General features: G+C 41.4%; 1 protein-coding gene across 2 annotated transcripts in view; it reads left to right on the top strand.

Moving 5' to 3' along the window:
* Nucleotides 1–20597, top strand: part of LOC141139147 (C-type lectin domain family 2 member B-like) — a 64174-nt gene extending 43577 nt beyond the window's left edge. For both annotated transcript variants that reach the window (XM_073624991.1, XM_073624989.1), the window contains one exon: nucleotides 19443–20597. The gene's annotated coding sequence lies outside the window, so the exon portion shown is untranslated. The remainder of the gene's footprint in view (nucleotides 1–19442) is intronic.
* Nucleotides 20598–24514: the final 3917 nt, after the last annotated feature.

The following is a 24514-nucleotide window of genomic DNA, read 5'->3' as shown; positions in this document are numbered from 1 at the left end:
TGTTACTAAATGATATATTGCTCACACAGGCCATGGGCCTATGTGGAATTGCACCCCAAAATACATCCAGCTGCTTCTCCTGAGTACGGGGATACCACATGTGTGGGACTTTTTGGGAGCCTAGCCGCGTACGGGGCCCCGAAATCCAATCCCTGCCTTCAGGATTTTTAAGGGTGTAAATTTTTGATTTCACTCCTTGCTACCTATCAGTTTTGAAGGCCATAAAATGCCCAGATGGCACAAACCCCCCCAAATGACCCCATTTTGGAAAGTAGACACCCCAAGCTATTTGCTGAGAGGCATGTTGAGTCCATTGAATATTTTATATTTTGACACAAGTTGCGGGAAAGAGAATTTTTTTTTTTTTTTTTTTGCACAAAGTTGTCACTAAATGATATATTGCTCACACAGGCCATGGGCATATGTGGAATTGCACCCCAAAATACATTTAGCTGCTTCTCCTGAGTATGGGGATACCACATGTATGGGACTTTTTGGGAGCCTAGCCGCGTACGGGACCCTGAAAACCATTCACCGCCTTCAGGATTTTTAAGGGTGTAAATTTTTTATTTCACTCTTCACTGCCTATCACAGTTTCGGAGGCCATGGAATGCCCAGGTGGCACAAAACCCCCCCAAATGACCCCATTTTGGAAAGTAGACACCCCAAGCTATTTGCTGAGAGGCATGGTGAGTATTTTGCAGCTCTCGTTTGTTTTTGAAAATGAAGAAAGACAAGAAAACTTTTTTTTTTTTTTTTTTCTTTTTTCAATTTTCAAAACTTTGTGACAAAGTGAGGTCTGCAACATACTCACTATACCTCTCAGCAAATAGCTTGGGGTGTCTACTTTCCAAAATGGGGTCATTTGGGGGGGGGGGGTTTGTGCCACCTGGGCATTCCATGGCCTCCGAAACTGTGATAGACAGTGAAGAGTGAAATCAAAAATTTACGCCCTTAGAAAGCCTGTGATTGGTTTTCGGGGTCCCGTACGCGGCTAGGCTCCCAAAAAGTCTCACAATGTGGTATCCCTGTACTCAGGAGAAGCAACAGAATGTATTTTGGGGTGTAATTTCACATATTCCCATGGCATGTTTGAGCAATATATCATTTAGTGACAAAAAAAATTGTCTCTTTCCCGCAACTTGTGTCACAATATAAAATATTCCATGGACTCAACATGACTCTCAGCAAATAGCTTGGGGTGTCTACTTTCCAAAATGGGGTCATTTGAACTGTCCTGGCATTTTATGCACAACATTTAGAAGCTTATGTCACACATCACCCACTCTTCTAACCACTTGAAGACAAAGCCCTTTCTGACACTTTTTGTTTACATGAAAATATTTTTTTTTGCAAGAAAATTACTTTGAACCCCCAAACATTATATATTTTTTTAAAGCAAATGCCCTACAGATTAAAATGGTGAGTGTTTCATTTTTTCTTTTCCACACAGTATTTGCGCAGCGATTTTTCAAACGCATTTTTTGGGGGAAAAAACACTTTTTTTTTAATTTTAATGCACTAAAACACACTATATTGCCCAAATATTTGATGAAATAAAAAAGATGATCTTAGGCTGAGTACATGGATACCAAACATGACATGCTTTAAAATTGTGCACAAACGTGCAGTGGCGACAAACTAAATACATTTTTAAAAGCCTTTAAAAGTCTTTACAGGTTACCACTTTAGATTTACAGAGGAGGTCTACTGCTAAAATTACTGCCCTCGATCTGACGTTCGCGGTGACACCTCACATGCATGGTGCATTTGCGGTTTACATTTGTTGCCAGACCGACGCTTGCGTTTGCCTTTGCGCGAGAGCAGGGGGGGGGACAGGGGTGCTTTTTTTCTTTATTTTGCTTTTTTATCTTATTTTTAAACTGTTCCTTTCATTTTTATTTTTTTTTTAATCATTTTTATTATCTCAGGGAATGTAAATATCCCCTATGATAGCAATAGGTAGTGACAGGTACTCTTTTTTTTTTTTTTTTTTTTTTTTTTTTTTTTTTAAATTGGGGTCTATTAGACCCTAGATCTCTCCTCTGCCCTCAAAGCATCTGACCACACCAAGATCGGTGTGATAAAATGCTTTCCCAATTTCCCAATGTAAATCTAAGTCATGAAATGCTCGTAGCTTCCGGTTTCTTAGGCCATAGAGATGTTTGGAGCCACTCTGGTCTCTGATCAGCTCTATGGTCAGCTGGCTGAATCACCGGCTGCATTCTCAGGTTCCCTGTTGAGACAGGAGAGCCAGAGAAAAACACGGAAGATGGTGGGGGGGCATTCTCTCCCACTGCTTGTAAAAGCAGTCTAGAGGCTAATTAGCCGCTAGGATTGCTTTTACATGAAAGCCGACCGCTGGCTGAAAAGAATGATACCAAGATGATACCTAAACCTGCAGGCATCATTCTGGTATAACCACTCAGTCGTGAATGGCGTACCTGAAGACAAAAAAATGGTTAACAATAAAACACAGTAAACGGTAAAGTATAAAAAATTGCAGACCTGAAAAGCAAACATGATAAAACATAACAATGAAACATTGCAGAATAGAATACAGTAAACAATAGACAATAGAGAGAACAATAACACGACAACTATTTTTTTTAAAATATATATATATATATATATATATATATATATATATATATATATATATATATATATATATATATATAATTTTTGTAACTAACTTTTATAACTGTAACCGGTTCCAGGTTCGGGTCTCTCAAAATGCGATGGCATCTTGGGAGACCCTGTGAAAGTGTGCCTAGTCTGTGCAATGCTGTACCCTACGCTAATACTCAACTAGTGAATGGTAGCATTCAAAACATTCACCAATGCAAAGACCAGGATTGTCAGGACAGGAGGGACAATAATAGCGGGTGTCACGCCTATATCAGCGCTTGCTGCAGACACGACCTCTTTTTTGGGGGGGTTCGTTGGGTAGGGGTACTCGGGAGGACATAAAGAAAATGCCTCTCATGCAGCCGACTGCATTTGGTTGGGGATCCCAATTAGGATTGGCGAATGCAGCAGGAAGGGCACTATGGGCACGACGGGCCTGTGTTTGTCTTCTTCTTGGTGGCAGCGGGACACTACTTGTGCTTGCCACCTCACCAGCTTGAACTGCACTTATGGGACTCTCCACGTCACCAAGTGTTACTGCAGTGCTGGTTTGACTACGACCGGGGTGTACTAGGCTGCTGGCGCTTGCCAGTTCACCAAAACGCTACCAAAAAAACTGTTAGCGATCGCAGGGATCAGGCCTGACTCTGCGAACGCTGCAGTTATGCGTTTAGTGTTTTGTAAGTGACAGTGATCGATCGATACTGCACTTGGATATGCTGGGCTGGGCCGGGCGGAGGGGCAAAAGGCAGGTGCTAGCAGGTATCTGGGCTGATTCTGCTAACACTGCGTTTTTGGGAACCCTAAACTGCTGGGGACGCTAGTATAGATCTGATCAAATATTGATCCGTTCAGATACTATACCACTAAGGGAGGCGTATGCTGCATGGGTGTTAGCGGTACTGGCGCTAACCTGGGGCGACGCATATCACCGCCGGGCGATCAGGGGGCTAAACTTTTATTCAGTAATAAACGGCGGGTGCCCTGACACTATAAAAAATAAACTAACTAACCAGCGTCACCCATAACAGTTATACGGTGATCAGTGGTGAAAGGGTTAACTAGGGGGCGATCAAGGGGTTAAAACATTTATTAGGTAGTATATGGGGGTCCCTGTCGCTATAAAACGCTGACGGCGAACCTAAATATTTACCTCCCTAACTAGCGTCACCAGCGACACTAATACAGCGATCAGAAAAATGATCGCTTAGTGACACTGGCGACGGGGTGATCAAGGGGTTAAAACTTTATTAGGGGGGTATCCTAGGGCAGTTAGGGTTAGCCCCTTTAGGTCTAACACAGTAACTGTCACAAACTGACACCATGCAGTAATCAAAAAAAAAAAAACACTGCTTGGTGTCAGTGTGACAGGGAGGGGTGATTGGGGGGCGATCGGGGGGGATCGGGGGTGTTTAGTGTGCCTGGCATGTTCTACGGTGTATGTGTGTTTTTACTCACATTCCTGTCTTCTCTCCTCGGCGCCGGAACGGAAAATACCGAGCCGAGGAGAGATGACATAATTTCCTTTGCTGCTGTTTAGCATATAGCAGCAAAGGAAATGATCTGATTGGCCGGCGGCGAACGCGAGGGGGGGGGGGGGCCACTAATGGATGGCCTCCCCCTCACCTCCGATCGCCGGGGGACAAAAAAGGACCGCCCACCCGCGGGAGGCAGATCACGTACATGTACGTGATTTTGCGTGCCCGTGCCGCCTTGCCGACGTATATCAGCGCAAGGCGGTCCTTAAGTGGTTAACAGTAGCATAGGATGGGTTTTTTCTTTTTTATCCTCTCTCCTTACACAACACTTAGGAGATAATATATATTTTTATGTTTGCACTAAGAGATATGTAATGTAGATACTGATTTTTATAAGTTTATGCACTAAGCGATATGAAAAGGCAATCATGTACGTAGAAGGTACACAGTAAACTGTTACACAGGATGGAGGGTTTTCTTCTCCCTTTTTTGTTTTTGTTGTTTTTTTGTTTTTTTGTTTTTTTGTTTTTTTGTTTTTTTGTTTTTTTGTTTTTTTGTTTTTTTGTTTTTTTGTTTTTTTGTTTTTTTGTTTTTTTGTTTTTTTGTTTTTTTGTTTTTTTGTTTTTTTGTTTTTTTGTTTTTTTGTTTCTCTTGATGAATAGATAGAGAAGGTAATATTTATATGTACGTTATATCATATTGGGATATATGAAATGTGTTCGGAGTTAATGATATTTGTAAATTTTATTATGCAATTATTTTGAAATATGTCAGTTTTATGCACTAGGTGATATATACTTTTCTCCCCCCCCCCCCCCCCCCCCAAGTAAAGAGAAGATAATTATATTATAAAGTACATTTGTACGTTTTCTCTAGGACAAAAATGTATATTATGACACAATAAGGCTAAAAGTATAAATAGCTTATTTGGGAAGTATTATAGGAATCCCCCCTTTTTTTTTTTTTTTTTTTTTTTTTTTACCTCTCCCCAAGAAAAGAGATGGGGGAAAAAAGGGTAAGAGAGAGTTAAAGAAAATAGAGGCGAAAGAGACCCAAAATAGGAGTGAGATAAAAGAAATAGTAAATTACAGCAGGAGGTCAGCGGTGGAGAGGCGACCCTTGGTCACCAGACTCACAACCCCCCCATAGTAGGGAACTTACTTTGAAAGTAAGAGACTTTTTTTTAGTCAAATAGATATAGGATAGATTGTGTGTGAGAGGAGTGTGAGTGTGGGTTGTATTTGTTGTTTTTTTGAGGGCGGGGTTCTTTGTCTTTGTTTTTTCTTTTTTCTTCTTCCTCTTCTCTCTTCTTATTGGCTCCTAAGATATGAAAATATGTTCTTATAATATTAGGGTCTCAATTCAGCAACAAAAAGGTCTCAGGTTCTGTATTCTCTTCATAAACAGAAAGTTGGGGTAATTTTTTTCCAGGAGACACATTTCCGTACGGACCACATCCCAATTTTACAAAATAGATTCTATACTACCTGGTATCATGACTCCTATAGGTACTCAAAATCAAAAGGTGTTTCTATAGCAATACATAAAACAATACCTCACCAGGTGCTGGAAGAATGGTATAATAGGGATGGAAGAGCAATACTACTCAAACTTATACATGGCAAAAAGTATACATTTATCAATATATATGTTTACCAAATCAAGGACAACATAAAATAGGAACACAAATGTTGAAATAGCTTATGGAAAAAGCCGAGGGGATAATAATAATCGGAGGAGACTTTAATTTTGCCCTTGATAGGGATACTACAGCACCTTCAATAATACAGATGGGCAGGGAGAAAATTTTTTTTTTATAAATGATAGCAAAATACCTGCTGATCGATATATGGAGGGTACTACACCCAACAGAAAGGGATTTCACTCAAGAGTGCATGATACATACCATAGACTGGACTTTTTTTTTGATAAACCAAATGGGAATGGTGGTAACTTTATCTACCGAAATAGGCAGTTCGTTATGGTCAGATCATGCACCAATATTTTTGGTTCTGTACCTGCTTAAGGGTAACAATAACAAGGGGAACTGGAGGCTCAATGATAACCTGCTTCATGATGAGACATGTGTGACAGAAATAAGGAAGGCAATATCAGATTTCTTACATGATCACAGAGAGGATATTACATCCTTGCCGATCATGTGGGAAACATTAAAATGTGTAATCCGAGGCCTTTTTTTTATAAAACACGGGGCTAGATTGAAAAAACTAAAAGGCAACAGAATAACTCAATTATTAAAAGAAATACCCAAAATAGAAGCTCAACATAAACAAAATCCAGTGCGTGAAATATTAATAGAGTTAACGGAAAAGAAAACAGAATTAAAAACTTTGATAAATGAGCAAACTTTACGTATAAGAGACAGTAACCGTGCTCTATACTATCAACACGGTAATAAACCAGGTAAACTTCTCGCAAGAGCTTTGCGCCATCGGGGTAATATACAGCCCATTGTTAAGATCAAGTCAGAAAAAGGAGATTTGAGATACGACCCAAAGGAGATACTGAGGGAGTTTCAGACCTTTTTTTACGAAACTGTATAATATCCCTAATTATGTCACGAATAGAGATGTAGAGGGAATTCAACAAAGTATAGAACATTGCGTGAGAGAAACAGCACTCCCGGTACTAGCTCCGATAGATAGGGTACAATTAGATCAGGACTTCTCAGCAATAGAAATACAAAATGTAATTGATGCATTAGTACCGGGGAAAAGCCCAGGCCCTGACGGTTTTACCCCTAGATTCTATAAAATATTTAAAGAAGAACTCGTTCCCATTATGAAGCAGACATTCAATGCAATATCCACAGCACACCCCTTCGTCCCACAAAGCATGCAGGCCTATATTTCACTTATACCCAAACCAGAGAAGGACCATACTCTATGTGGAAATTATAGGCCAATCTCTCTAACAAATATTGACCTAAGATTGTATGCTAAAATAATTGCCAATAGACTTGCCCCATTAATGCCGGTATACATACACTTAGATCAAGTGGGCTTTATAGAGGGAAGAGAAGCAAGAGATAACACTCTAAAAAAACACTCACATTAGTGGAACACGCACATAGGGGCTCCATCCCATCCTGCCTATTAGCGATCGATGCTGAGAAAGCATTCGACAGGGTGGGATGGAGCTTCCTTAGAGAGACCCTAGTACAATGGGGTTTGGGTCCTATACTTTTGGATAAAATAATGGCTCTTTATAAGAATCCAACAGCTAAGATACGGGCGAACAATGACCTATCCGAGGTAGTCCCTATAACAAACGGAACCTGACAGGGTTGTCCGCTATCCCCGATATTATACATACTGGTGATGGAGCATTTATTAATAGCGATCCGAAAAATATGGACATACAAGGAATTAAAGCAGGAGATAAGGAGTATAAAATGTCTGTATATGCAGACTATATTCTACTATATATTACAAATCCATTGATATCGTTACCGAATTTGATATCTGAATTTAATCGATTTGGTGCATTAAGCAACTTCAAAGTAAACTATAGTAAATCTGAAGCTTTGAATATTAATTTACCAAGCACTATGGTGGAACTCCTTAAAGATTTCTCATTCAAATGGCAAGAAAACGCAATTAAATATTTGGGTACCTACATCCCTACTGATCTTGACAAATTACAGGAGTATAATTACGTCCCAATGGTGCAAAAAATTATGAAAACGTTACAATAATATGAAAAGGGGATGTTCTCCTGGATGGGTAGAATAGGTATAGTGAAGATGGATATACGGCCTAAAATATTATATATTCTTCAAGCAATACCCATTTTCCCTTCAACAAATACTCTGGAAAAATTGCATAGATTAATAGGAAAATTTATCTGGGGAGGCAAGACCCCCAGAATTAAAAGAACGGTGTTAAATAAAACAAAAGAAGATGGGGGGCCTGGCCCTTCCAGATATAGATATGTATCTCAGAGCAATAATGATAACCAGAATAGTAGACTGGTTTCACAACAGAGATAATAAACAGTGAGTGAAGCTAGAAGAAGAGACTACAGCTCTTAAGTTAAAATCCCTTCCCTGGATCAAAAGAGCGCAAAGACCGCCGGAGAGGGAGATGCCCTCTCTAGTGATATCAACATTAAAAGCTTGGGATAATATAATAAAAAGAGGGAGTGGATCTACTTATAGAGGCCCTATGACCCCATTATTTAGCAACCCAGAGTTTCCACTGACACTTGAATCTAAAACATTTCTCAAATGGAAAAGAAGTGAGGACACTAGGTTAGTGGAAACGATGGAAGGGAATAAACTTCTCCCATTGGAAAAGTTGGGGACAGAACATAAAAGTAAATGGATGCAGTATGGTCTGCTCCAGTGGTATATAGAATCTTTAACAAAGGAATCCATAATAGATAGGCCTCTGACAAACCTAGAAACATTTTTTTTTGCAAGAACATAGACCCACACATGTCTTATCTAAGATTTATAAATATTTAATCTCAGAAAACAATAGACAGACGTTAACATATGTTAAACAATGGGAACTAGAGATTGGAATAGAATTGCCCAGGGAAACATGGGGAAAGGCAATTATAGCGACTCATAAACTCTCTATCGGCTAAACATCAGGAAAGAAATTACAAAATCTTAGCCAGATGGTATAGATGCCCAGTGGACTTACATAAAATGAATCCGGACAGTACGGACATCTGCTGGGGATGTCATTTAGCTCAAGGTACAATGTCACATATTTGGTACTATTGCTCAGAAATCCAACCATTCTGGCAAAAAATATTTGAGATCTTTTAGAGCACTGACCGGACCAACATGTACCCAGAAATACAAGTAGCAATATTATCTATGATGTCAGGATCATTCTGTTATTGAATGGGAATGTGAGATGTGAGATGACGGAGATGCGTGCCCTGGAAGAAAGAATGATAATAGAAGAAGGGTTAAAAGAACAAACATTAAATATATGGGCTAGATGGGAGGAGTTCAGAGCCTCTTTGAGACTTTTGAGGACAATTTAGAAAGAATAAAGAACACAAATAGGAAGAGACCCCCTCTAGAAGGGTTTTTTTTTTTTTTCCTTTTTTTGTATGAATGTGTATGAGTGATGGGATATGGGCGGGCAGTTAGGTTCTAAATATAGGTTTAACATCCGTGATTTAATAGTATGAAGACTTAAAGTGAAAAAGAAATCTGAATAAGGTTCTGATAAAAAATAACAGAATTGTTTTATCATTTCGATGTATATATGTTTGATAAAATGTTATTGAAAACGTTTGGATAAATAAAGATTTTTTTTTTTTTTTTTTTTTACAATCACTGAGTTGGAAAAAATGATCACCCTTTACTTAAAATGACTTGTAAACACAATCAGGTGTAGCTAATCACCTTCTCAATGGCACACAAAGCCATTTGATGTTCAACTCTGATCAGCTGTGGTCATTTTGATTAGCTTAGCATGAAAAGAGCTTTCCTGGAGCATTTCAGTCCCTGGTAGTGCAACTGAAGCAAATGATCAACTATGGGTGGCAAAACACTGTCACAGGGATAAAGTTGTGGACATGTACAAGTCAGGAGATGGATACAAAAGGCTTTATACATGCCTAGAAGCACAGTGAAGTCTATTAAGAAGTGGAAGGTTTTTGGTACAACACAGACCCTCCCTGGATAAGGACGTTGCTCCAAACTGGATGAAAGATCCAGGAGGAAACTGGTCAGAGATGCTACCAAGAGGTTTACAGCAACTCTGAAGCAGTTGCAGGAATTTATGACAAAGAGTGGTCATTGTGTGCAAGTGACAACAATATCACAAATTCTCCACAAATGTGGCCTTTTATGGGAGGGCTCCAAGAAAAAAAAGCCACTCCTTAAAAGCCACATGCAGTTATGACTGAGCTTTGCCAAAATGCACCTTCAAGATTCTGAGGCCACATGGGAAAAGGTGTTATGGTCAGATAAAATTTGAAATTGTTATGGTCAGATAAAATTAAATTATTTGGCCTCAACACCAAACGATATGTCTGGTGGAAATCCAGAACAGCTCACCATCCAAATAACACCATTCCTACAGTAAAGCATGGATGTGGTAATATCCTGTTATGTGCATGTTTCTCTGCAGCAGGGATTGGAGCACTTATCAGGATAGAAGGAAAAAGAGAAAATGTGCTGGGCCCTATACAGATGCCATAGAATACGGAGTGTTGCTCTCACTACATGGGCATAACCAACATTACATATTGAAACTAACGTTCAGACGTGTTTACATTTTTGGAGAAATGTTCCTCCAGGGGACAGTTGTAAGAGTACATCTATCAACCAACATCATAGCTTAAGTCATGGTGACCGCTTGTCTTGGGAGACCCCCATGTCCAAATAGACCCGGCCCTAAGTTCCCACAGGAGACTGAGATGGAGGGTCACAGTCCTGGGAGGGAACAGCCCACTGGATATCATATTTTTAAAGGCCTTGAGGAAAATATGAGAATGGTAGAAGGGTCCTCTAAAAAAAAAAAAAGTAGGAATCAATGCTGTAATTGATGCTTGTACGTGTGGGTCTCTGACCAAAGACAACAGTTGTCCTTGGTCAGAGACCCCGCATGTCCCCGTAAGCCTCAAATTCAGGTCTCTTTGGACATGGTCTCCCAAGACAAGCTGTCACCATGACTTTAATGCTATGATGTTGGTATATAGATGTACTCTCACAATTGTCCCCTGGGGAAGATTTCTCCAATAATCAAAACGCGCTGGGGCTCGAATAGACATTTGTTTAAATATGTAATGTTGAGCAAATACAGCTGGATCAAACAAACTGTGTATGTCTTCGTTTCAGGCTGCAAAGCAACAAAATGTCATTTTAAAGGGGGTGATTCTTTTCCCACTGTAAATGTTGGGCGTCTCCTTTTTCAACCTCACTGTCCCCAGTTCCACTGCCACTCTCCTCCTGTGTGTTTCAATATCCTCCCCACCTTCAAAGTCTGCAGTGTGTTTTTGCCCATTGCACTATGCTTCGCACTCCTCTTGCACATATTTTCCTCCCCTGCACATAGCGCCCACTGTCATACCCTCCACACTCCTCTCCTGCACATAGCGCCCACTGTCATACCCTCCACACTCCTCTCCTGCACATAGTGCCCACTAACACATTTTCATAGTTTGTTATTGCCAGCCTTTCAGAAACAGGAACACTTGTGTTGGCAGGCACAATCCTAACTTTAATTCTTGCCTTAGTTCTACCAGTTTAAATGGAAACTGCAATACGACTGGTTGGAAAAGCCTATCCAATTATGGTTTTCTCCAAGTGATCTGGGTGGGTGGTGTATTCAGACTTTGCAGGCACTTTTGTGGTTTATGGTATCCCTATGACTCTAATGCCGTGTACACACGGCCGGACTTTACGGCATACTTTGTCCTGCGGACTTTTCGACGGACTTTACGACGGACTTTCCGAATGAACGGACTTGCCTACACACAATCAACCAAAGTCCGACGGATTCGTACGTGATGACGTACGACCGGACTAAAACAAGAAAGTTCATAGCCAGTAGCCAATTGCTGCCCTAGCGTCGGTTTTTCTCTGTCGGACTAGCATACAGACGAGCGGACTTTTCGACCGGACTCGAGTCCATCAAAAAGATTTGAAACATGTTTCATTTCTAGGTCCGTCAAACTTTTGGGGAAAAAAAGTCCTGGAGCCCACACACAATCGAATTGTCCGGACTCCGGTTCGCCGGACCAAGTATGCCATAAAGTCCGGTCGTGTGTACGCGGCATGAACCTGCCGCAAACTGAAATAACATTTTACAATTGCCCAGACCATGGACATTAAGTGTTTACAGTGCCTTGAAAAAGTATTTATACCCCTTAAAATTTTCCACATTTTGTCATGTTACAACCAAAAACGTAAATGTATTTTTATTAGGATTTTTTTGTGATAGACCAACACAAAGTGGTACATAAGTGTGAAGTGGGAGGAAAATGATAAATGGTTTTCAAAATTTTTTGCAAATAAATATGTGAAAAGTGTGGCGTGCATTTGTATTCCACCCCCCTGAGTCAATACTTTGTAGAACCACCTTTCTCTGCAATTACAGCTGCAATTTCTTGCGTGTGTCTCTACCAGCTTTGCACATCTAGAGTGACATTTTTGCCCATCTTTTTTGCAAAATAGCTCAAGCTCTATCAAATTGGATGGAGAGCATCTTAGAACAACAATTTCAAGTCTTGCCACAGATTCTCAATTGGATTTAGGTCTGAACTTTGACTGGGCCATTCTAACACATGAATATGCTTTAAACGAAACCATTCCATTGCAGCTCTGGCTGTATGTTTAGGGTCGTTGTCCTGCTGAAAGGTGAACCTCCTCCCCAGTCTCAAGGTTTTTTTTGCAGACTCTAACAGGTTTTTTTCTAAGATTGCCCCGTATTTGGCTCCCTCCATCCAGGGCTGCTGCAAGAATGTTTGACATCCTAGATGAAACCTCACTTTGCCGCCCCCATTGGCTCCGCCCATGACTCCACCCCCTTCGCAATATGTGACCTACCTGACCATTACATACACACTGACCTACCTGACCAATACACACACACACACACATTGAGCTACCTGACCATTACACACACACACTGACCTACCTGACCATTACACATACTCTGACCCACCTACCTGACACATACACCGACCTACCTGATCATTACATACACACACACACACACTGACCCACCTACCTGACACACTGACCTACCTGACCATTACACACATTGACCCACCTACCTGATACTGACCCACCTACCTGACACGCACACTGACCTACCTGACCATTACACACACACACTGACCTACCTGACTCCTATTTCCTGCACTACTCACCCCCCATCCCCCACACGCACAGCTCGATGTAGATGGGGAGGATCCATCCTCCTCCTTACCTCTGCTTAATCGACCATCACATCCAGGCTCTCCTCAGCGCTGGGCGTGCAGTATTGCTATGGTGTCCCCACCAGCCGGGAGGTCAGCTAACAGACGCTGCACCTCTCAATGCTCCGATCTCCACCAAGCCCCACCCCTCCGCTGCACACACACAAACACACAGTGCCACTCCAGAGGGACAGGCTGGAGCAAAAGAGTCCTGGAGCGGTGCTGTGAGATTTTACTCTGTGAAGAGAGGGAACAGCGGGGCGCTCAGCGGGACACATTGGGGGATTGGAGGCATGCAGATGTGTTCCTGGGACAGGGGCGAGCTCACACTTGCCTTGAGATTCATGGGGACAGAGGCCGTGGCTGCACCCTAGGTGCCTGCCTACTCCGCCTAGTGGTAGCACTGGTCCTGTCTCCATCTTCCCATCAACTCTGACCAGCTTCCCTGTCCCTGCTGAAGAAAAGCATCCCCAAAACATGATGCTGCCACCACCATGTTTAACAGTGGGGATGGTGTGTTCAGGGTGATGTGCAGTGTTAGTTTTCCGCCACACATAGCGTTTTGCTTTTAAGCCAAAAAGTAAAGCAGAGCACCTTCTTCCATGTTTGCTGTGTCCCCCACATGGCTTCTCACAAACTGCAAACGGGACTTCTTATGGCTTTCCTTCAACAATGGCTTTCTTCTTGCCACTATTTCATAAAGGCCAGATCTGTGGATGGTACAACTAATAGTTGTCCTGTGGACAGATTGTCCCACCTGAGCTGTGGATCTCAGCAGCTCCTCCAGAGTTACCATGGGCCTCTTGGCTGCTTCTCTGATTAATGCTCTCCTTGCCCGGCCTGTCAGTTTAGGTGGCCATGTCTTGGTAGGTTTGCAGTTGTGCCATACTCTTTCCATTTTCGGATGATGGATTGAACAGTGCTCCGTGAGATGTTCAAAGCTTGGGAAAATTTTCTATAAACTAATCCTGCTTTAAACTTCTCCACAATCTTATCCCTGACCTGTCTGGTGTGTTACTTGGCCTTCATGATGCTGTTTGTTCACTAAGGTTCTCTAACAAACCTCTGAGGGCTTCACAGAACAGCTGTATTTATACTGAGAATAAATTACACACAGGTGGACTCTTATTTACTAATGAAGTGACTTCTGAAGGCCATTGGTTCCACTAGATTTTAGTTGGGGGTATCAGAGTAAAGGGGACTGAATACAAATGCATGCCACACCTTTCACATATTTATTTGTAAAAAGTTTTGAAAACCATTTATCATTTTCCTTCCACTTCACAATGTATGTGCCACTTTATGTTGGCCTATCACATAAACTCCCAATAAAATAAATTTCCTAACAGACTCCATGGCAGCCTACGTGTGGTTAACCCCGCCTCCTCTCCAATGCTATAGGACCCCATTCCCATAAATGAGAGCTCACCTCTAGGTACTGCGTTCCTTTTTTGTCCTTCTCCATGGACCTACACCACGATTGTTCCTGTTGGCATCCGGTCGTAATGTTTCCAGAATCTAGCATACCATTCATGTGGTGCAGCTCAGGGCCCAGCTACGAGCAGGTGAGTAGCTTTTTGTGGCACTAGATACCCCAGTGGTGGAGGGAAGGTTGCTTCGGTATGCCTGAAGGTGGACGCATCAACGGCTTGCAAGGTCTGCAATTTTCTGTTTCTTCCCATGGCAGTCATCTCTTTGTTCATGTTTTGTCACTCCATTACCTGTTTGTCCCTCCCGGTACCTCTGTTCCCCCTCATGGCGCTTGGAATGCTTCTGCGTTACAAGCCGCCGTGGTGCTTCCGGGTCGCTGCCGCTGCCTTTCTGCGCATGCGCAAGGCCTCCGCAAAAGCGAGGCTTGACTCACGCGTGCGTGGAGGGTCGGAGGGTCCGGCAGCCGCACAGGCGCCGTTCGGCTGTCTCCGACGGCGCAGGCGCGAGGTGGGGGGGCGGGTGACATCACTCAGGCAGGGGATTTGAAGGTCTGCCATCTCCTGTCGGAACGGGAATTCCTGCAGACAGTGAGCAGCAGCTTCCCCCGGCCTGGTCTGCATTTGTCCTGAGACTGGTTGAATTTTTTTTCCCCTTAAAGGGGACAGTCAAAAAATAAATAAATAAAAATAGTGATAATATATAGAGAAATAAATAAGTATATCTATACATATATATTATATGGAATTATCATGCTGTAATTCAACAGAAATATTAATATCTATACTCCTTTTGAGGATGCAAACATTATATATATATATATATATATATATATATATATATATATATATATATATATATATATATAAAATATAATATATTGTATAATCTTTCTGGTTGGCTCGGTACGTGTGACATCTCCGGGTCATCTGCAGACCGCTTATGTTGACGTTCAGTCCAGAGGTTATGGACAGGTCACTGCCTTCATACGGCCAGCCCTCACGCACAAGGTAGGTGCAGGCGAGGGGAGGGGCCGAGGTTTTCAGTCTCAAAGGTTTGACATTGCGTTTGATGTCACCCCCCCCATCTTTTTCAGCTCTTCCAGATCGGACCCACAAGTTGTGATCCAGGACAACCGAGACCTTGCCAGGCCACAACATTTACAAGATGAGATGTTTCCGTTCCTCCTTGATCTAGAGGAGATGTTCCCATTCCTCCTCCAGTCACTGCACCCACCGCCACGACAGCCGCTCGGATCGCAGAGCCTGCTGGAGATGTGGGACATGAGTCCCGGAGGGCAGATTGTATGCCTTCAAGGCAGAAGAAGTGAAGTGTCTGGGAAACACTCCCCTCATTGGTGCAGCATTGTTGCGTCTGGCAAAACAGGTTACTCTATCTTTAAAAGATGCTGTGTCTTTCTGGACGGGCTTGAGAGAAAATGAATCATGACCTCAATAAAAACATACGGGTTTGCCGATATGGCTTGTAAACCTGCCCTGGCTCTAGCAGCTGTCTAGGGCTATGGAAGCCTGGACAGAGAACATAGTCTCGTACTCGGGGGAGTTTTGGAAGAGTTCTCCAAAAGTTCAACAGTTAAGGAGCTGGAGCCGGCGTAAATCCGATCTTCCTGTTTGCTTGGACTAAATGGTCCTCGGTCGCGGTTCAACGGGCCTTATAGTTATACCTTCCCCAGGATAGGCGTCTGCTCGGTCGGAAGAGTCCCCAGTACAGAAGGTGCTGAACGCTTGAGAAGTTTGCTCTTAAAGGCCTGCCGGGACTTCTGAAAGAATTGGAGCAGAGGGCAAGTGTCCTTCCAAAAACCCGCTAAGAACCAGGCCTCCTTTAGTAGTTAACCAGCTAAATCTTTTGGGTTACGCCCGCCCAGACAGTTCGGGCAGGGAGGCTCGTCTGCTCCTCTTCTGGCACGTCTGGGTGACCTCAATCAGGAATTACTGGGCCATCAAGACGGTTGATCAAGCCACACATGGTCCTTCACTGATACTCCTCCACCCAGATTTATTCCATTCTGCTGACTCGGTCGGAAGAGCAGATAGTCTGAGGGAGCAGTGGTACACGTCCCAAGGGACGAAAAATTCAAGGGGGTATACTTCCCCCTCTTCTTAATACAATAGAAAATGGTTTATGGCAACCAGTGATAGATCTAACTTACCTAAACAAGTGTATAAAATTTGAAAGATCCAAATGAAGGCTCTGTCGACCATCTGTACGGCCAGGCGATTGGCTACTCTCAATCGACTTAAAGATGCTTACCTCCGTGTTCAGGTGGCGAAGGAGTTTCTCAAATATCTCCGGTTCCAAGTTGGGCAAGACCATCTACAGTTCTACTACCTCCCTTTCGGGCTGACAACCTCACCCGAGTCTTCACAAAAATTCCTCTGGGCATAATGGCCCTCATGAGAACGAGAGGGGTACGTCTTTATCACTATTTTTGACGACCTCCTGTTGCTGTCCCAAGACAAAGTCCAGCTGCTGGTTCACAGGGAACAGGTAATATCCACCTTGACCAGCTTCGTGTGGCTCCTAAATCTGGGAAAAAGCCACCTAGAACCAGTCCAGCGCCTGATGTTCTTTGGGGCCCAGTTCGTTACAGTGGAAAGCACCATCTATCATCCAGTGAGGAAGATCACGGTCATCCAGGAGTGAATTTCGTGGTCTCTAATCTCTTCACGGCTGAGGGACTCATAGTGCCTAAAACTATCGGCTCGTCGGTCTCAGCGACCCCTATGGTCCCTGCAGAGGTTATACCCTTTCCAGTCAGGTTTTCTGCAGCAATGGGAATCAAGGGGCAACAGTCAACCTATTCACATGTCATCGACAAGCAGCCTTTTCTGGTGGCTTCAGCGCAAAACCTGCCCAATTGCCACTCCATTGGGTCAAGGTCACGACCGATGCCAGCGGTACCGGTTGGGAAGCCCTCTGCAGAACGAATCTTGCTCAAGGGTACGTGTCTTCTCAACCCAGGCTAGAACGTCCTGGAACTTTGGGCAGCCTGGTGTACCCTTCAGTCCTTCTCCCATCTCCGGAAGGGAGAGCCAGTATTAAGAATGGACGACATCCCAATGCTGTGGCAGGTTTACTGGTGTTTGTCTGTTTGTATATCTTCTACTCAAAAGAGATTTAAAAAAAAAAAAAAAAAAAATGGACGACACAACGGTGATCTCCTATGAGAAGAGTCATAGAGGCAATCAAAGCTCCACACTATTCCAAGAGGTCAAGCCCATCATGTCTTAGGCTCAGACAACAACATTTCATCAGCCTACTTCCCCAGAGTCCAGAACGTCCGAGCGGATTTCCTGTCGCGCATTCGGTTAAGACATTAATGAGTGGTCTCTTCGTGTGCAAACATTCAAGTGGATTCTGTCCCTGGGAGTCAATCCTGAAGTGGATCTATTCTCTTCCCAGGCAACTTCAACTGAGTTAAAACTCAGCCCTCAAAGAAGACCAAGATTCCCCAATTGGGATCTTCCCCTTGTCCTCCACTTGCTGTCTGAACTCTGTAAGACGGGGTCTTCCCCGCTTTCTATTTGGAGACCTTTCGGCTAAAATCACTTTCCTTGTAGCCGTTACCCTTGCCAAGAGGGTCTCGGAGGTCGCGTCCCTAAATTCTGTCCTTCCTTCCGATCCGGATGTTCCTTATTCCTATGCTCGGCTCAAATCCGAAATTACCTCAAGGTTCCATAAGAACCTATCGTCCTACCTACATTCAGGACCAGGAGTCCACTAAAGTTCATCCTCTGGACTTAGGCGAAATTCTAAAGGTATACCTGCAAGCTGCTTCTTCCCTTTTAGACACTCAGCCGACCTGCATTTTGGCAGTAACAAACGGAATCGAGCTTCGACCAGAACAACTGCGGCCTGTATCATCCAGTTCATCCATCAGCCTTTTAGAACTATGGGCTCCTCTGGAAGCAGTGATGGCACGTTCCACCAGGGGTATAGCGGCTTCATGGGCAGCAGCCCGGCACGTGGCTCCAGACGTGATCTGCAAAGCGGCCTAATGGGCCTCTCTTAAAACTTTATTGTCACATTACTATACTATATTGAGCCTGCTTCGCTATCTTCTATGAACTTTGGTTATAATTCCTGTCGGTTGATGGATCGAATTGAAATTTATTGCTGTTCGGCATACCCACCCATGTGGATTGGCTAGTTAGTTCCCACACATAGGGTGCCATGGAGTCTGTCAGGAAAAAGGAAAATTTATTATCAAATACATACCGTAATTTTCCTTTCCTGATGGACTCCATGGCCGACGGAGCTCCCGCTCATCGGTCAAAGAGTAGGGTAGTTACGGAACGCAGTACCTAGCGGTGAGCTCTCATTTATGGGAATGGGGTCCTATAGCATTGGAGAGGAGGCGGGGTTAGCCACACGTAGGCTGCCATGCAGTCCATCAGGAAAGGAAAATTACGGTAAGTATTTGATAATAAATTTTCCTTTTTTACGTTTTTGGTTGTAACATGACAAAATGTGGAACATTTCAAGGGATATGAATACTTTTTCAAGGCACTGTACATGTTCCTAAGAAGTGGTAAGGGTTTTAAAACAAACTTGCTGACATTTCCAGCTGTAGGCACATTGGAGTAAATCACTGAAAAAATACACAACAAACTCAAATGATTAGTCTAGTCAAGGTTCCAGTCTGTTTCTAAACGCTTAGGGCATCTTCCATGTGGGTGCCAAGAATATGTTTCCACAGAAAATATCTGTGATTTTAATGCCCATATTGTGAACTTCTCCATAATGCCTATGGCTCCAAAGGTGAGAAGCGGAGCAGCAAGTCACTGCAACCCATGAGAATTCTATGTTTTATCACAAAAACAGTCTTGCAATGGGGGTAGGCTTTTAGGTCAGGTATTTGCCAATTGTGCTCGGAGCTGGTTTTCAACACATAGTAATACTTTCACTACAGTTACGGATTGCCTAAAATATTGAAATAACCAGATATTATTTTCATGTCTTCTCCAGATGTTACAACATATGTCCTACTTCCATGACAATGCAAGCCTCGTCTGGAGTCTACATTTCTGTCTGATCCTTCGTTCCAGTTTACGAATGTCAAGTCCCTTTCTGTTTTTGTTTTTTTTTTTTTTCTACTTCTATTACTTTACGGGTGTAACAGGCGCTGAAAGGTGAACTACTCAAGAATAAGTATTTAAGAAAAATGAATTTCAATATTTTCAAGCAAGGCAGCTCATATATGCTTCTTACTCCTTGTCCAGCCTGGTCTCTGAATTCTCCCAAGTATTAATATTTATGAAGTCCAGTGAGTTCTGTGAATATGGGAAACCATATATGCTGTATTTATTTTGTTCACTTTGTCAAAGCACTTTCAGAAATGTTTATTTAAATATTTAATATACTGTATAATAGCAATTGGTCATCATTTTTTCATTGGTGCATACTGGATCTGTTTTTTAGGCACTTGGTCAACTTGTTGGACACTGATTTTTAGATCAAAAAAAAAAAAATCTCACACCACATTTTTCATCAAGGTGGTGAATTGTTGTTTTCTTTTGTGGCTCTTATGATCTATTTTTATCATCGATATTTGATATCCATTAGCAATAACCTTATGTGTTTACAAGGGCCGGTTCGCACCTGAATTGCACTAGAATGCAATCCACGTTCCCGTGTAGCAATTTTCAGCTCTTTCATTTGAAAACTAAAATGGTACTGAATTGCACTATAAGTAGTGCATGCACTGCTTTACAAAAACACTGCACTAAATTGCAGGGTACTGTGGTACCTTGTGATCCAGTGCAGGAAAAAGAGCTATGTTTTGGGTTGTCCTTAGGAATATAATGATACTCGCAGCAGGTCGCACACTGTTTTGAATGAGGGGCAGAAAATGCACAAGGAACGTGGGTTTCCCACACATCGCGTCTGGTGTGAATGAGCCATAAACAGTTAGATTTTCAAAACTACTGTTGTAAAGTATTTTTTTTATCCCTTTTTTAAAATAGATAATTTTTATGAATTAATTTTTATGAATTTTATCATATCAAGTGAACTTTTATACTGCTGTTGTAGCGCTGATGAAGGGGTAGGTCTAAATCCTGCAAGGCATTGCTGCTTTTTTTTTTCTATCAGTTATTTCATTAAAATAAAATTCTAACCATTGGTGTGGTGTCCTTACTGTTTTTTACTCATCTGAATGCCTCCGAAACACTGTTTATAAACAAAGCCTTTAGGGCTTGTTAACACTATCTGTGATGACCTGCGATTTTTCGCACTGGATTAACACAGGTCACCACTAGGAGACACAGAAAACAATTGATTTCTGTATCCCCTGTTCATAGCACAAAGCTGATGTGACATGCAATGAGGAAAAATGCAACTTGTCTCCATATTCTCACAGTGCACTTCATGGCGAGGCTGGTATCAATGCTGGCCAGCAAGGTAAAACACTGTTTTATTTTGTGGGTTCATGTAAACTTAGCCCAGTATTCTTTCTCTATAATCCTGACAGCATCTTTTTGTCAATATGTTGGATGTATGTATAAAAAGTTTTACCAAGGTCCGCTTTTTATTTTTTAAACATGACTCGGTTAAATTGATGATAGGCAACTCCTATCCTCATATTGATTAGTGGTTCCAAATTAATAATATCTACTGCAGTAGGGAACAGACACAAAAGATACACTCAGCATCTTTCCAAATAACTGTTCTGCTTTATTATGACGCAATTGAAGGTTTTTATGCACATGATTACGTAGGTATCACATTAATATTACAATTGTAGGTTTATGGTAACAAGGGGCGTTACATAGGCAGGCTAATTCTAAACAGGACTCGAAAGAATGTAAACATTTACTGAAAACATTATTAGTGCCGTGTGCACAGTGAGGGCAGAGTGCAATACATACAAAATACAATACAATTATATACAGAACTTACAAATTTCCATTACAGTCTCCCCTCTTTTGATCAATATTTTGATCACTAACCATACCTGCTATCACCTTTAACCTGGAACCTCCACATGCTTAGGTGGAGGTAGTCCTGGCCAAAGAGGCAAAAAAACTCCATTGTGAAGAAAATAATAGCTGAGCAACTTTTTCATTACAAAATGACTTTTCATTGTGAAGAACAAATGATTGATAAGACATATTTACAGAGTACTGGCTGTACACTCCTGTGGCCAGAATGGCCTTCTAGCTGAATTGTGGACATGCTGACTTATCAGCGTATGTAAACACAGACAATTCTACATAAAATGGAAGATGTACAAAAGACAAATATGACTTCAACATGGCTAAACTATTTTTCAAATATATATATCCCTTACAATTAAAGTAATTGAATAAAAAAGTACCCTAGACTGTGATCACAAGAGGGAAACAAATCAAACACAGAGATTTCTTTAATTAAGTCATTTTTGCAGTGTCTGGTGTGGATCCAGGTGACTTTTCCTTCAAGTTTTGCAAAAACTGTACATGAAATAGATGCTGTATTGAGTCTCCAAACATTTCCTTAGATATAAATGTCTCTTAACAATCCACAAGTCACCTGGCTTTAGTTTTAGATCCTTCCAAACTTTTAGGATCTGGAATTAGGGAGAAAACACATAAATGAGTTTGTAAAAAACCTTAAAAGATCATCAGCATTCTCCGTGAGATCCGAATGGAGGACTTCAGCTGCTGAGACAAAATATAAGCAAGTGAGTAACACACTCCCAAACAAAATCTCATAGGGAGAGAGTCCAACATCCCCTTAGGGGCTTGATCAAATTTAAGAAAACATTCAGGCAAAAGTTTTCTAGTTTCTTACTCTACTTTGTCCGCTATATTGTAGACAGTAGGGGGTGTAAAAATAAAATCTCAAAACTTCTAGTAAGGACTCTCCTATAAAAAATGATTTCTTTTGTTACTCTCTGTACTTTCTGCACTCTGTACTTACAAACTACTTCTGATAACACTTTTTACTGTGGCCTTTGCAGTAGCATTTGACATCCAAAAAACATGTCCATACAGACAAAATGCATACTCGTAAGATCCTGACTTGGGCATCTGGATATATCTTTTTTGTAATCTCTGGAAGGGATGTTGAGCTTTTGGTAACACCTTTGGTAACAGGTAAAACAAGAAGTGGTATGTTATAAAAACAACTGTGGTGAACCCTGGCTCTATCCCATGCTCATTTACTAAGGCAGCCATAACTGCTTGTGACTGATGACACGGTCCATGTGTCAAGCTGGAGGGAAAAGAGTGGCTGACAGACATAAATGATCACCTTTTCCAAAGTCCTGTTTCATAAGAAGTTGCCCCCTGTGGACCACTTGTTCTTCTCGTTCTGGGGTCCTTAAAGTTGAATTATTAATCCCAGCTATACTGGGCCAGAACTAGGGTGGAATCTGTGAGTTGCACAGACCCATCAAGTGTCCGGGGCTGTAAATGCAGCATCCTTAGTCACCTGGTCTGCTTCCATGTGTGAAAGTTAATATGGCTACCTCAGCAAGAAGCTGGAAGGATGAAAACAGCCAATCAAATTAACTTGGCATGCTTTATTGGTTTACCTGCCGAAGTAAAAACAAACTTCTGGCCCTTCAAATGGAACCAAAAGCTCTCTATATCTCGACTATCTATATAAATATACATTCTTTTTATAGCTCACAGGCTTTGCTAAAACATGGAGCTCTGCTTCTTGAGCTGGGGAAAAAGGATCCAATGACTTTGAATACAGGGTATCCTTCTGGGTGATAAACTGCATACTCAAATCTACAAAAAATGTAATATCTGGGTCTTCAGGGAGTGTGTCCTGCACTGGGCTCACAGCAGCTGATTCCTATGTCATCAATTTAACACATGCGTCTTTTCCTTTCTTTTGAATAAATGTACGCATTTTTCATTGTTAGATTTGTACATAAACAAACTCATATTTTAAACCTTTCATTAGACAAACATTTAGTTATCTGTATATTTGCTGCACAGAATGTCGGACCATTAAAAATTAAATGTTTGACCAAAACAATATCTAACTTTGTCTAATAGCACCTTTGCATAAAAGCTGCAGCTCTGATATATCGGGGTGAACCCTTCATTACTGGGTCCAGCTTGCATAAATATATTACAATGTCTTGTTTTCTATCACACTATTTGTGTAAGAACTCCAGTTTCATGTTTCAAAAGACAACTTCTTCCTGGCAATATTATAATAAATGATAACAATACCCTGCGGTCATGCAGAGATGTCCATAAATCCAAAACTATTCTTCTGCTTATACCACTGTACTTTACAAGAAAAAGGGGCACATCATTTCACAATCCACACATTCTGCTTTGGATTTCAAAAATAAAAATAAATAAAACAAAAGGATCAACAATCTGTATGATGGACCAGAAAGCATCAAAAACTATAAAACAACTGGCTGCAGGTGGCATCTATCCTAACAGGGTGTGTGGACTTGATGTGATGGGTCTGTTATATTTAAATTTTATTTATTATTACTCTTACATCATGGACCGCACATCAAGTTTTCATCAAAAACCTTACAATATCATTTTTGTAGAAAAACTTCTTATGTATCCCATCCATCTTGGCTTTGTTAAATATTATGGCAGCTTTATTCAAAATAACAACCTCATCTTAATCTTTTTTTCTCTCAATAAGGGCTTATTGTATAAATGTAAAATTACAAAATTGTTATCTTAATCTAAACTAATCCCATTTTTACAAATTTCCCCATTAACCTGGATTTCATTTCCAACCAAAGGTTGTCTAAACCAGTTTCATTATATCTATATAATTGTTAAACTCATATTAGAAATTAATACTCATTATTACTTAATTTTACTTAATTTCCCTTTTTTAAATGCACTGTTTCCACTATCAAAGGATATTCAATTTGTGTAATACACGGTTAAATGTAACCTTCATTTTACCATGTTTGGAAAACAGATTCAAAATAATTGTGATCACATTGTTTACCATTAGATTCGTTAACCCGGCACATTTTGTTATAAATGTTTTGTCTAAAAAACAGAAATTGGCAATGGTGTCCTTCCAGCTTATCACTAACCTCTCATCCCAGCCACATT

Source organism: Aquarana catesbeiana, linkage group LG04, assembly GCF_042186555.1.
Source record: "Aquarana catesbeiana isolate 2022-GZ linkage group LG04, ASM4218655v1, whole genome shotgun sequence".
Lineage (NCBI taxonomy): Eukaryota > Metazoa > Chordata > Amphibia > Anura > Ranidae > Aquarana > Aquarana catesbeiana.
This window is presented reverse-complemented; position numbering and strand designations above follow the sequence as displayed.